General features: G+C 42.1%; 1 pseudogene across 1 annotated transcript; it reads right to left on the reverse strand.

The window, feature by feature from the left end:
* Positions 1-505: 505 nt before the first annotated feature.
* On the reverse strand, positions 506-11,073 carry LOC310878973 (protein SDA1 homolog; annotated as a pseudogene). Its single transcript, XR_014571109.1, has 10 exons — positions 10,872-11,073; positions 9,188-9,292; positions 7,931-8,029; positions 7,470-7,580; positions 7,151-7,222; positions 6,714-6,815; positions 6,367-6,424; positions 6,205-6,279; positions 1,249-1,334; positions 506-542 (listed from the first exon to the last, which is right to left on the reverse strand). The product of XR_014571109.1 is annotated as a protein SDA1 homolog (transcript).
* Between the last annotated feature and the right edge of the window lie 1,265 nt (positions 11,074-12,338).

Consider the following 12,338-nt stretch of genomic DNA (forward strand, 5'->3'; position numbering starts at 1 on the left):
TTCGTAGATGATTCTTTCATCATTGAGAGCGTAAAATGAAATGGTTTCATTTTACACTTTCAAGAGTTAAAGATCTATGAGGGTCTATTTGGTTACCAACTCTCCATCATTCAGATGAGGACCACATGGAACCACTGGATTGGACCATGCCATAAGACAGTGTACAAATGTTCCATTCTTACACTGTCAGAGTTACAGTCCAATAGTATAAGGGTCCACTTGGTTCCCAACTTCAGTATCAATCATTATGCCTTTGAAACCCCCTCAAGGACCGCTGGGCGTTCCCGTACATACCCTACTTTGAGAACCACTGGGCTAAAGAATGATGGGAGAGCTACAGTACAGCCAGGTAGTAAGCCATAGCAATGGCACAGGCAGGGTGGGGTGGGGGCAGGGTTACGCTAGCAGTGATGCCAGTGCTGGCTTGCTCTGTTGTGGCTATCTTGCAGGACGGAGTGCGCAGCTGCACGTGTGGAAGACCTGCTATCTTCTTTTCCTCACTTGTCTATGTTGTCCGGACCTGGGCGTGGCGTGTTTTGGATCTGAAGCGACAGAATATTAGGAAAGGATCACTTAAGTGAAGGAATGTGGTAGGAACAACATGAAAACAGGTCACTGTGTGCGCGTGTGTGTGTGGGTGGGTGGTAATAAAAAATGGTGCCATATTATCATAAACATTAGTGAGGACCAATTATATGAAGATAGGTTGAAAATGAAAACTGAAAACTAAATTTTAACTCCTGAAATTTAATTCACATGTAAAAATCAAAGAGAATAAATAAAGAACTAATTATAAATGCAACGATTCAACACTAAACCAATTAGATGATTGTTAATTGTATACTGTATGTAAACAACAATGTAAAAGTACTAATCATAATTACTGTAGCACTTCACATTGATGAAAGTCTGTGACATCATAAGGGTGTAACAACAACATACATTTATTACACTACAATGTATCACATTATCCGTGATATTTCTATCCCAACTACTCTACATCAATCATAACTAATATGGACACTAAAATCACTGACCACGGTTCAGAACACAGAATAGAATAGAATAGAAGCGCTTTTCGGTGCTGACCCTAATGTAACCTTGGGAACAGCAGCTGTGGAACTACTAATGTTTATGATGTTAACTCTACTGCAAAGGGGTTATGATAATGACATTACTGACTATGTTAACCACTGTGATGTTTTGATGTAAAATGAGTTAGTATTTATAAAACCTTGTTTTTTGTACAGCTCCTCTTCATCGCCCACCTCATCCTCGGTGACCTCTGACCCCGTTGTGTACTCCTCGTCCTCTGACAGGAGAGACTGCTGCCTCTGGCAAAGGTCAAAGGGTAGAGGTCAATGTGAATACGGACACAACAACTCAGCGAACAACACCAATCATGTCAATATTTGATTCAGCTGATTTTTCTGAAGCGACGGGGTAGAGAAGTTACATTCAAGTTACGTTTCATAAGAGTAGACAGGTGCAAAACGACACTGAATAGAGCAGTGGTTCCCAAACCTTTCAGGTCGAGACCCAAAAGAGAGATTAGACGTTTGCCTGGACCATTACTTCTTAATTATTTATTTGAATTTATGGGATTTCTTAGATTAGTTTATTTAAGGCCCAATTGCTTCTCGCCCATTGACTTGTATGACAGACTTTCCCATGTAAATAATCGATCATTTCAGGAGCAAAAGCTTCAAAATCTCTTTTAAATCTATAGTCAACAAGGCCTGCAGTAGGCTAAGCACTGGAAAAATGTGCATGACATCATTTCAATTAACTAAGTCTAAAAACACAGGGAAATGTTAGCCATTGTTCACATGGTGCTCGTCTTTCACAAGCTTCATGGGCTTTTTATTGAACAAACAGAATGCACAGGCGCCAATACCCACCTGAGCAAAATTCTAACATTCTAACAGCACATCTGTGTGATGTTAAGCTGTGTAATATGTGTATATGTTCAACAGGTGCACGCCTTGCTGTTTAAGTACAGACTTCAGCACGGTAATGCACCCTTTTGGGTTTTCTGGGTATGTGGAATCTGTCGCTGGACACCATCGCGTTATCCTGGTATTCCTATTCTTGCTAATAATATTGCAAATGATTGTATGTGCAGGCAAAATAACATTTGGCAGCTATGGCAGGAGCTGGAAGCTTGTTCAATTTAGCAACGGTTGCTAAGCATTGGACAATCGCTTTTGGGGAGGGATTTAGCAAAAGGTCAAAATGAAGAAAAGTCATACAACATAATTTATACACTCCAGGAGTTAAATTAACGACCTGTGTAATGCAGTGTTTCTCAAACCTTTTCATGTCAAGGACCCCCAAATTGCTATGTATTTGGCCGCGGACCCCCAGCTGAAAAGGTTTTGTACCGGGGACTCCCAGAAGAGAAGATTCATGTTTAAAAATAGCAGAAGCATAATCTCGCAACACGGCACGAAGTGACGCGCTGTGAGATATGTGTGCTATTTTTGTATAGCCAACATATAAATGGATAAAGTGGTTAAAATGATTGTGACGCTATGTTAACTACTTTTGCTGGGGACCCCCTGAAACCCGCCCCCAAAGGACCAATGATGTAATGATGAACATGAAGGGAGAATCCTACCAGTTGCAGACTTTTTCAACAGGGAGAAAGTAGGTGAAGTTAGAACCGGAGGATAGAAAGAGAAAAGAGATAGAGAAAGAGTGAAATAGGAAGAGGAGAACCTACAGTGCTGCCATCTCCTCTTAGCGGTCCCAGCAGACCTGGCTCCAAGAAAACGTCACTGTCCAGAGCCTTGGTGGATCCACTGGACGAAGACTCTTCAGTCCTGACCAGTGGTGGAAAAAGTAAAACAAAATGTTTTACTCAACCCATTTAGACCTGTTGTAACCTATAGGTTGTCATACCTTTCAATCCGGGAGCTTCCTCTGTGTCTCGTTAATTATGTTGCTATACAAGTAGCAACATAATTATTATTATTTTATATTTGAACTAGACAAAGTGCCAATCGGCACAGGTCTCCACCAGGGCAGGTCAGGTTGTGGCCTCATGGTGGCGCTATAACAGGCTGTTGAGGAAGATTTGGGCCGGAGGTTCGTGTTGGAGGGATGCAGGTACAATGTTTTTCCATGTGTGCATACATAAGTTGTATACAGATCGATGCAGTTATAGCTAAAAACAGGAATTGGCCTGTTATAGCGCCACCGTGAGGCTGATTTTGAGGAATAAATTGTGGCATGTCGTCCTCGGCCTAGTGAAAATGTGCGTGTCTAATTTAACGGAAATTGCACACTGTGTTTGTGATTTGTGGGCTTTTTTCGAAATGGACGAATCGTGTGAGCTTTGGAAGCCAATCTTAGCCAATCAGGATGGAAGAAGGGAAATGGTGCCGCTCCGTGTTGATCACATGACTATGGAGATAGTGTATACCGATTTGCGTGAAATTTGGATAAAATCTGAAGGAGTAATAATAGAAAATGTGTTTTACATATGTCGGCCTCCTGGTGGCGCTATAAAGAGCAGATGTGAAAAATTCCAGGCAAAGGTTTTTCCTTGGCCTCTAGGGAGTTGGCATACAAAGTTATCCAGTGCAGTTAGAGGTAAAAACACTTTCCGGACAGTTATAGCGCCACCTTGAGGCTGAGTTGAAATTGTTCATGTGGCATTTCGTCCTCGGCCTAGTGGGAATGTGGGTGCACAATTTCACGGAAATCACGCGATGTGTTCATGATTTGCAGCATTTTGTTTGAAACTGAGCACTCAAGCCAATCTTAACCAATCAGGATGGAGTCTGAGAAATCTGAAAGACCGGTTTCGTTGAATGGCTCTAGAGAGACTGTGTACCAATTTGCGTGATGTTTGGACAAAATCTGTAGGTGTACTGTGCAAAAACTTGTTTTGCACAAAGCGGCCTCCTGGTGGCGCTATAACAGGCCGTTCTGGAAAGTTTGGGGCAGTTGGCATCCAGGGAGTGTGTGTGCAAAATTTGGCATCGACCGGGTTAACGGTGGCCGAGATTAGCTGCTCACGGACGGACACACACACACACACACACACACACACACGGACGGACGGAGTGCAAAACATACTCTCCCCACATGCCTTCGGCCTGGTGGAGACAATTATCAGTGCAAGACAATACTAAGTATAAATAAGTCCTAAAAACTACAGGGATCCATAAAAAAGATTAATAGAATAAAAACCATTTAAAAAACTGAACATAGATCATAGTTCATGTCCTATCTGCCAGGGAGGCTAGAGTTCAGGAGCCTGATTGCCTGGGGAAAGAAGCTGCTCCGCATCCTTTCTGTGAATACCGGAAGACTCGACCCGGTGCTTGCCCGTTTTTCCTCCCGGAATTGTCACCAGTGAGGGGGATAACTTTGTAATATGCCATTGGCTGTTTGTATTCTTTTTGGAAAAATATAAAAAGATACTCCTGTGGAAAGGCTATATTATTTTACTTATATTGACCCTATAAACAATTTAGTATTATTTAGTATATGTAAGGTTTTGCACACTCAAATGGTACCTCGTCAGATAATCCCCACATATCCTACAACAACTTCTGTGAACAGACTTCACTGTAGTAGCTTTTCATAAATTATATTTGTACTTAGGCTGTCTGCTGTCATGAAAGTTTATAGTTTTAGAAATTCAAAGTCCAGCCGTCTGCTGTCCAGCCTCTCCCACCCCTCACATTGGGGAAAATTCTGGGAGGAAAACAGAAACGGGGCGAGTCTTCTTGTTACCCTTTCTGTCCTGGCACTGATGCTCCTGTACCGTAAGAAAATCATGTAAGAACAAGAAAAATGGACAGGTCATTAAAATAGAGCTTACTTTTCATTTAGGGGGTCATCCACACACTCCTCTTTCCATTCTGCTTTCCGGGAACTCTGTAATTTTACCAGGTATAAAAAAATCATATTATGGTATAAAAAAAAACTGAAAAACAAAACAATGAACTGATATGTACTAGGCTACAGTTTGAAGTACTGTATACATTCAGTGTACACAGTAACATTCTGAGTTCAATTTGACCCAAAATAAAAGAAACAGTGCATCTTGTCATATATTGTACTAGTGGTCATATTAAATGCAGAGGCAGGTCATGAGGATTAATTACCTCAGGGGAATCCTCAGGTAGAGATGAACCATCACAATCGGTGTCCTCTGACAGCTCTGTGCTCTGCTCTGGAGAACCCACCTCATAATCTGTAGAAAGTATTTTTATTTTATTTATTTATTGCAAGTTTAACTGTTAACAAAACAAACTAGAAAAAGTGCCCTTCTGGGCACAGGTCTCCACCAGGATAGGAATGTAGGACATTGCAGCTTGCCTTCATCTGGTGGTTGGATAAAAGGGCAACAAAAGTAAATAAAAACACTTTTCGGCCAGTTATAGCGCCACCTTGAGGCTGAGTTGAAATTGTTCATGTGGCATTTTGTCCTCGGCCTAGTGGGAATGTGGGTGCACAATTTCACGGAAATCACGCGATGTGTTCATGATTTGCAGCATTTTGTTTGAAACTGAGCACTCCTGTGAACTTTGGAAGCCAATCTTAACCAATCAGGATGGAGTCTGAGAAATGTGAAAGACCGGTTTGGTTGAATGGCTCTAGAGAGACTGTGTACCAATTTGCGTGATGTTTGGACAAAATCTGTAGGTGTACTGTGCAAAAACTTGTTTTGCACAAAGCGGCCTCCTGGTGGCGCTATAACAGGCCGTTCTGGAAAGTTTGGGGCAGAGGTTCATCGTTGGCATCCAGGGAGTGTGTGTGTAAAATTTGGCATCCACCGGGTTAACGGTGGCCGAGATTAGCTGCTCACGGACGGACGGACGGACACACACACACACCGGACACACACACACACACACGGACGGACGGACGGACACACGGAGTGCAAAACATACTCTCCCCCCATGCCTTCGGCCTGGTGGAGACAAAAAACAGTAAGATGAGTAAGTGAGTATGTATAAACAAGCATCAAGCAAGAGATATTTAGTATGCAGTTCTCAATGATGGCGCCCCCTGCTGGCTATTGAAGCATTAGCACTCAGTGAATGAGGTTCTGGAGTTTACACTTGATTTTAATATCTTTGAAACATTTTCAATTGCTAGTTTGAGGTCCTTTTTCCAATTACCGGTATCATGATATACATTTAGTAAAAAGTGATAACTTGATGAATCATCCATGTTTCTTGCCTCTGATTCGTCATCGCTGTCTTTCTTCTCATCCTCATCTCTGCCTAGGAAGAACTTCAAACCCGCTACAAGGATCTGCACAGGAAGAAGACACTGTGCGTTCAGTTTAAGTCCTTATCTGGTAGAAAAAGGGAAGGACTTGCTTTCATCATGAGGACTTACCTTTGTCACCTTGGAGAAGCACGCCATTGTGATAACATTAACCGTCTTGGTATCATTCCTAGAACATAGCACAGAGTCATTCATGTGTATTTTCTTGAGCACAACACCTTTACATACCTCATTTTACCACTGAAGGCCCATTATATACTTGATCGTACCCCGGTGGCGAGTGCATTGCGAGCTTGTAGATCGGCTACTATATTCTATTATATGTATTCTATTATATGAATGAAGTATGAAGTATGTATATTTTGTGAACGATATGTTGAACAATTCCACAATTTGTGGAATCTGCCTCGTCTTAATGGGTCAAATCCAGACTCACAAATACAAGACATGTGGCTCACCATATGTTCCTTTTGTAGAGCTCCGCCATCACATCTAGAGAGATCTTAAGATGCAATAGGGTTACTGTCTCTCAGCATGGTGTACATGAAGTTCTGCAAAGTCTGGAACAAATGCATGATATATCAATTATATATGATGAGTGCACTCATTGTAGATAAAAGTATAATATTTAGAGAAGCAGAAACCATGCACACATGCACCTTCAAGGCAGTCAAAGTGCGCTACAGCATGAAAAAATGTATAACTACAATTGTTAGTCTTAATCATCGCCTTGCTGTTGTTATTTCTGCTACAATTTTGAGAACCCAAAACCCAAGAATGTTACTTGTGTCTGTACTCTATCAGATGTACATGAAACATGAATATTAGGCACAATGAGGTCGAAATACCTTTATGCATTTGGAATAAATGCATAAAGGTGAGCATGTTTACTTACCGTGTTTACTTTGTTGTTTTTATGCTTAGCATTGATGTTTTTGATATCCGATACAATGTGTGTGTATAATGTCTGTGGAGGCAAAGAAAAACAATAGTCAAAAACGAACAAGGGAAACAGCATAATACAGTGGTAATTTCACCTATAGAAAATTGGTAATGTGTCAATATTTTAGCACAAACCCACAGAGAGAAAAAACTATACAGGTACACAAAAGAATCAATCGATTGTGATTGATTGTCAATAAAACAAATTAAAGTGGAGCTCATTATAATTCTATGGCTGATTGGTGCTCTGGTTTACATCGAGGCTCTCTCACCTGTCTGAGAAGTTTGTCGTGACATCGCAGCAGCTCAAAGAAGAGCTCCAACAGGGAAGTGGGGTTTATCAGGTCCTTGTTCCTCAGAAGAATCAGCGCTTTGCAGAGGGTCTGACAGAGAAAGCACGACATATACAGTACATACTGAAAAACGACATTAAACAAATGTTTTGAGTGGAAAATGTTTCATGCCAGCTTATGACCTTTAAATGACTTGAGGTCTAGCATCCCCGGAGTATAAGAAAACGGGACCCTGTAGCCTATACTACACGCTCTCAGAGTTTGAGAGCTTGTAGATTAGCTTATTGTCACTCAAATGCTTCCATTAGAATTTAGAATAACATAGATATAGATATAGAATCCGAATGACATCAGTCGTGGACTCGTGGCGACTGAGAACTTCAATTTGTGAAATGGTGTTATTGTAATTTATGGGGTCCTGTACTGTTGTGTTGTCTCACCATCTGCAAGTCGTGCTCCAAGACTGTGTGATGATTCAACAGCAGTTCAGTCAGATCCTGAGGGAAGGTGGACAGCTGCTGCTGATAGCAGTGTGCAACCTGGGAAATAAAAAGGTTCAGGTAAGTCCACCACACTTTGGAATTAATAATAATAATAATAATAAGCTTTATTTATATAGCACCTTTCACCTTTTACAGGGTTGCAGTTCAAAGTGCTTCACAGGCAGGATATACATCAAGTGCTTTACAGATAGGTCATATAGGTTAAATCAAACACAAGACAAGACAGTGAATGTGCATGACATCAGACATTGAGATAAAAAATAGGCATGAGAAGGTCCAGCATTTAAAATATTTGTTAAGAGAAAAAAAAATATAGAATACTAATAAAATACATGATGGGAAGCCTCAATAAAGTGCTACGGCAGGGTGGAGAAGGCTAATCTGAAGAGGTGTGTTTTTAGTTTGTGTTTGAATATGTTGGTGGAGTTGGCCTCTCTGATTTCCTGAGGAATTGTATTCCATAATTTTGGTGCATAAAACGAGAATGCTGCCTCTCCTATTTTCTTTCGTGGTTTCTTTTTTTCTTTTGTGGTTAGTAAACCTGCTGTTGAGGATCTTAGTGTCCTAGATGGAGTGTATGATGGTAAGAAATCTGTTATGTATGCATGCAGGGCCTTGGCTGTTGAGTGCTTTGTAAACTATAAGTAGTACCTTGAAATCTATTCTATGGGAGACTGGAAGCCAGTGGAGTGTGTGTAATACTGGTGTGATGTGTTCTCTTTTCTTTGTTTTCGTTAATAGTCTAGCAGCAGAGTTTTGTATGAGTCTGTTTATGGCCATTTTTGGTAATCCTGTGAATAGAGCGTTGCAGTAATCTAGGCGGCTAGTGACAAAAGCGTGGATGATTTTTTTCAGCATCTGGTTGTGCTAGGAAGGGTCGTATCTTGGCTATATTTCTGAGATGAAAAAATGCAATTTGGGTTATTTTGTTGATGTGGGATGTGAAGTTGAGGTCTGAATCTATTATTACTCCGAGGCTGGTAATTACTTGTGGTTTAACCCACGCGGCTAGATGTCCTAGAGACTTCATCACCTGATCTCTTTTTAACTTAGGGCATTGGGAATTGAACAGATAGGCCTATGTTTTCTCTGGCACCCCAATGCAAAATGACAGGTGTTAATTTAACATAAAGAGTACACAGATGGAACCAATTTAATAGACCCTTGCGCCTCCAGTAGAATACCACCACAAACCTGTGCAAGGAACATAACCAGCTCTGCCAGGACTTTGTTGGGCTTGTCTGGCTGTAACTTGAAGATCGAAACACTGGACTGGTAGTGTCGATACTGTTGTAGAAACTGGAAAAGTGAAGAGATCAATAAGACACCGATTTGGTCAGACCAGGCCAATTGACAAACCTTGTACAAAAATAACTTCAGATCGAACTCACTACTGAGTACAAATGTATGTGAACCGTGAACCACTCCATACTGGTTAACAAGCTTAAAGCTATTGGTTTTGATAGCACATCAGTGAGCTGGATGCAATCCTACCTGGAGGGGAGAGAACAGATGGTGGAGGTGAACGGAACACTGTCCCCTCCCCTCCCAGTGAGCTGTGGCGTCCCACAAGGAAGCATACTAGGGCCTTTACTGTTCCTAATTTATGTTAACGACATGACTTCAGCTTGTGACTGCAACTTGTTCCTGTTCGCAGATGACTCAGCACTGCTGGTCTCGGACAGGAACAAACTGCAGGTTGAAAAGACCCTCAGCTCTGAACTCGGTAGAATCTGCACCTGGCTCGCTGATAACAAACTATCCTTACACCTGGGAAAAACTGAATCCATCCTCTTCAGATCAAATAGTAAACTCAGCAAGGCAGATGGCTTCTTGGTTAGAGTGGGTGACAATATTATCACACGAAAAGATCAAATTACCTACCTAGGTTCCATCCTGGAGGCCAATCTTTCCGGTGATAAAATGGCCACCAACTTAATCAAAAAAGTCAATCAAAGAACAAGATTCCTTTACAGGATCTCCTCACTGGTCAGCAAAAACACCTTGAAGACCTTGACAGGAGCCCTCGTACAAGGTTTCTTTGACTATGCATCCACCTCTTGGTACCACAGCACCTCAAAGGCCCTCAAAACAAGGCTCCAGACCTCCCAAAACTGGTCAGGCTCCTACTTGGCCTCACCCCCCGAACCCACCTCACCCCTGCCCACTTTGACAGGCTGGGATGGCTTAGGGTCGTCGACAGAGTACAGCATCTTGCAATGGGTCTGGTCCACAAGATTCGATACACCACCAAGATACCCATGTACCTGTCTAAATACTTCCTTAATGTAAACGAAGTCCACACCCACAACACCAGAGGGAGTGCAACAAACCATGTACAACCCAGATTCGGCACAAACAAGGGACTAAATTATTTTCGCTCCTATGCCACCAAAATGTGGAACGCTCTACCAACAGTCATTAAGACATGTGAATCCCTTGACTCCTTCAAAACCGCTCTCAAAGGGCACCTACGTAATGGCTGCAATTCGAAACTGGCCTCTGTAAAATCTGAATCCCCCCCACCCCCCATTTTCCCTCACTGTATATTGTATCTTTTCCCTTTTTTGCTTCCCATATGAGGAATTCCTGTTCTGTTCTTTAGCTACATAGAAATGTCTATTTGTATGTCTCTAAATGTTTGTAAGTATGTCTTTAAATGTTTTGATGAATTGAACAATGTGGACCCTGTTGTAAACAAGTGTAATGCCATGGGTCGTCCACTCACAGTTGACAGTCTTTGTATTGAGTTTGTGCTTAAAATGTACTGTAAATTCTACAAACTGTTAATAAATATTTCAATCAATCAAAAAATGTAATGTAATCGCTAGCACTATTAGCTACTCAACAGTTTCGTTAGCAATAAATAAAAACCCACCTCTTCCACGTATGATTGTGGATCTCTCTTAATAAGGTTCTGCAGCTGGGGCAGGTTGTTGGGCAGTTTGTTGTTGTGTCGGCCAGACATGATTTAGGAAAAATGTCCACGTGTATATAACTATATATGTATATATATATATATCTGAAAATCGCTAAACTACCCACTCCTCATGCGTGGCTCAAGGAGGCTGCCATGTTGTTTTGGTTAGCGCTGTGTGCTCTGGTACAACTACGGAACGTGAATATGGACAAACAAAACGGGGCCGCGTCGCACTAGCTGTGGTCAGGTGACTGGTCAGAGCCTTGGTGTGGTGAATCGAATAGGCTACTGTGGGACTGCCGCTGTGATCACGACTGCCAAAATATATATGAAAGAGAAATCCATCCACATCTTGAAATAGTCATTATTATTGACGTGTCGAGTCGACACGTCACCGTTTGTCACCAGCCAGGCCAGACTGACGAAGTTTGTTTACATAAAAACAGATATTGTAGCTGTTTATATCGTTTTTATTTTTATTTAAAACAGCTCATCACAACCCAATAATTCATATAATCAGAAAACACAAACATGAATTTAGACCGAGAACTAGTTTTCAACTTGTTGCCTTGATTTCACGTTAGAGTTGTTGTAGGCCTATATAGTGTTCAGCTAAATGAAGTTGATTTAATACAGAACACATGCAGGCAGCTGATGCAGTAAAGTAACTGTTATTTGTATTTTAATGATACCGATGTATATGTGAAGTTTACTTTGAACTGAACTCAAGTTTGGGATGGAGTCGATGGATGGACGTTATAACTAGTTAACTTACGGTCAGTAGGTTGCTTGAGCGGTGGGCGTGCCCCCGACTCTATGTGGGCGTGTCACAAATTGCCTTCGCTCAGTTGCGACGCGCTCATTGGACGCGCTTTGTGTACAGAAGCGCGTTGCCCAGGGAGACCCACGGGCGACGCGCTGATAGGACGCGCTGATAGATATTCAAATTCAAACAGCCAATGTCCGTCGAGAACGAAGCGTTGCGGTTGAGAACGTCGCGCATAAAACGCTCAGCTTGCAACACAGTCACTCAGATGCTCATTTCTACTTGATGGTCTTGACTTGGAGTTGTAGTACGTTGGACATCATGGGGAAGATCACTTACGACAGAGCTCTCATTTTGAGTTTGCAGTTCATCTCAGCTAGCATGAACAAACCTGCGGGTCTGCCAGTCATCAATGATGTAATCCTGGACAGCGTTAACAAGAGGCCTCTGGGGACGCTGAAGCCCAGGCCTCTACCAGTAGTCATGGACCGTTGCTCTGATTTCAGGCGTCCCGTTGGACTTGGAGAGGCAGGCTGGAGAGACAGACCTCGTCGTCACTTCTCTCTCTCCGTCGACGTGCAGCTCAACAAGGCCAAGGAGGCATGGAAGGCACCTACAGGCAAGAAGCAGCAGCGTGAGGAGTTGAAGAACACAGAGGT

Source organism: Protomyctophum parallelum, assembly GCF_964188405.1.
Source record: "Protomyctophum parallelum genome assembly, chromosome: 21".
NCBI lineage: Eukaryota > Metazoa > Chordata > Actinopteri > Myctophiformes > Myctophidae > Protomyctophum > Protomyctophum parallelum.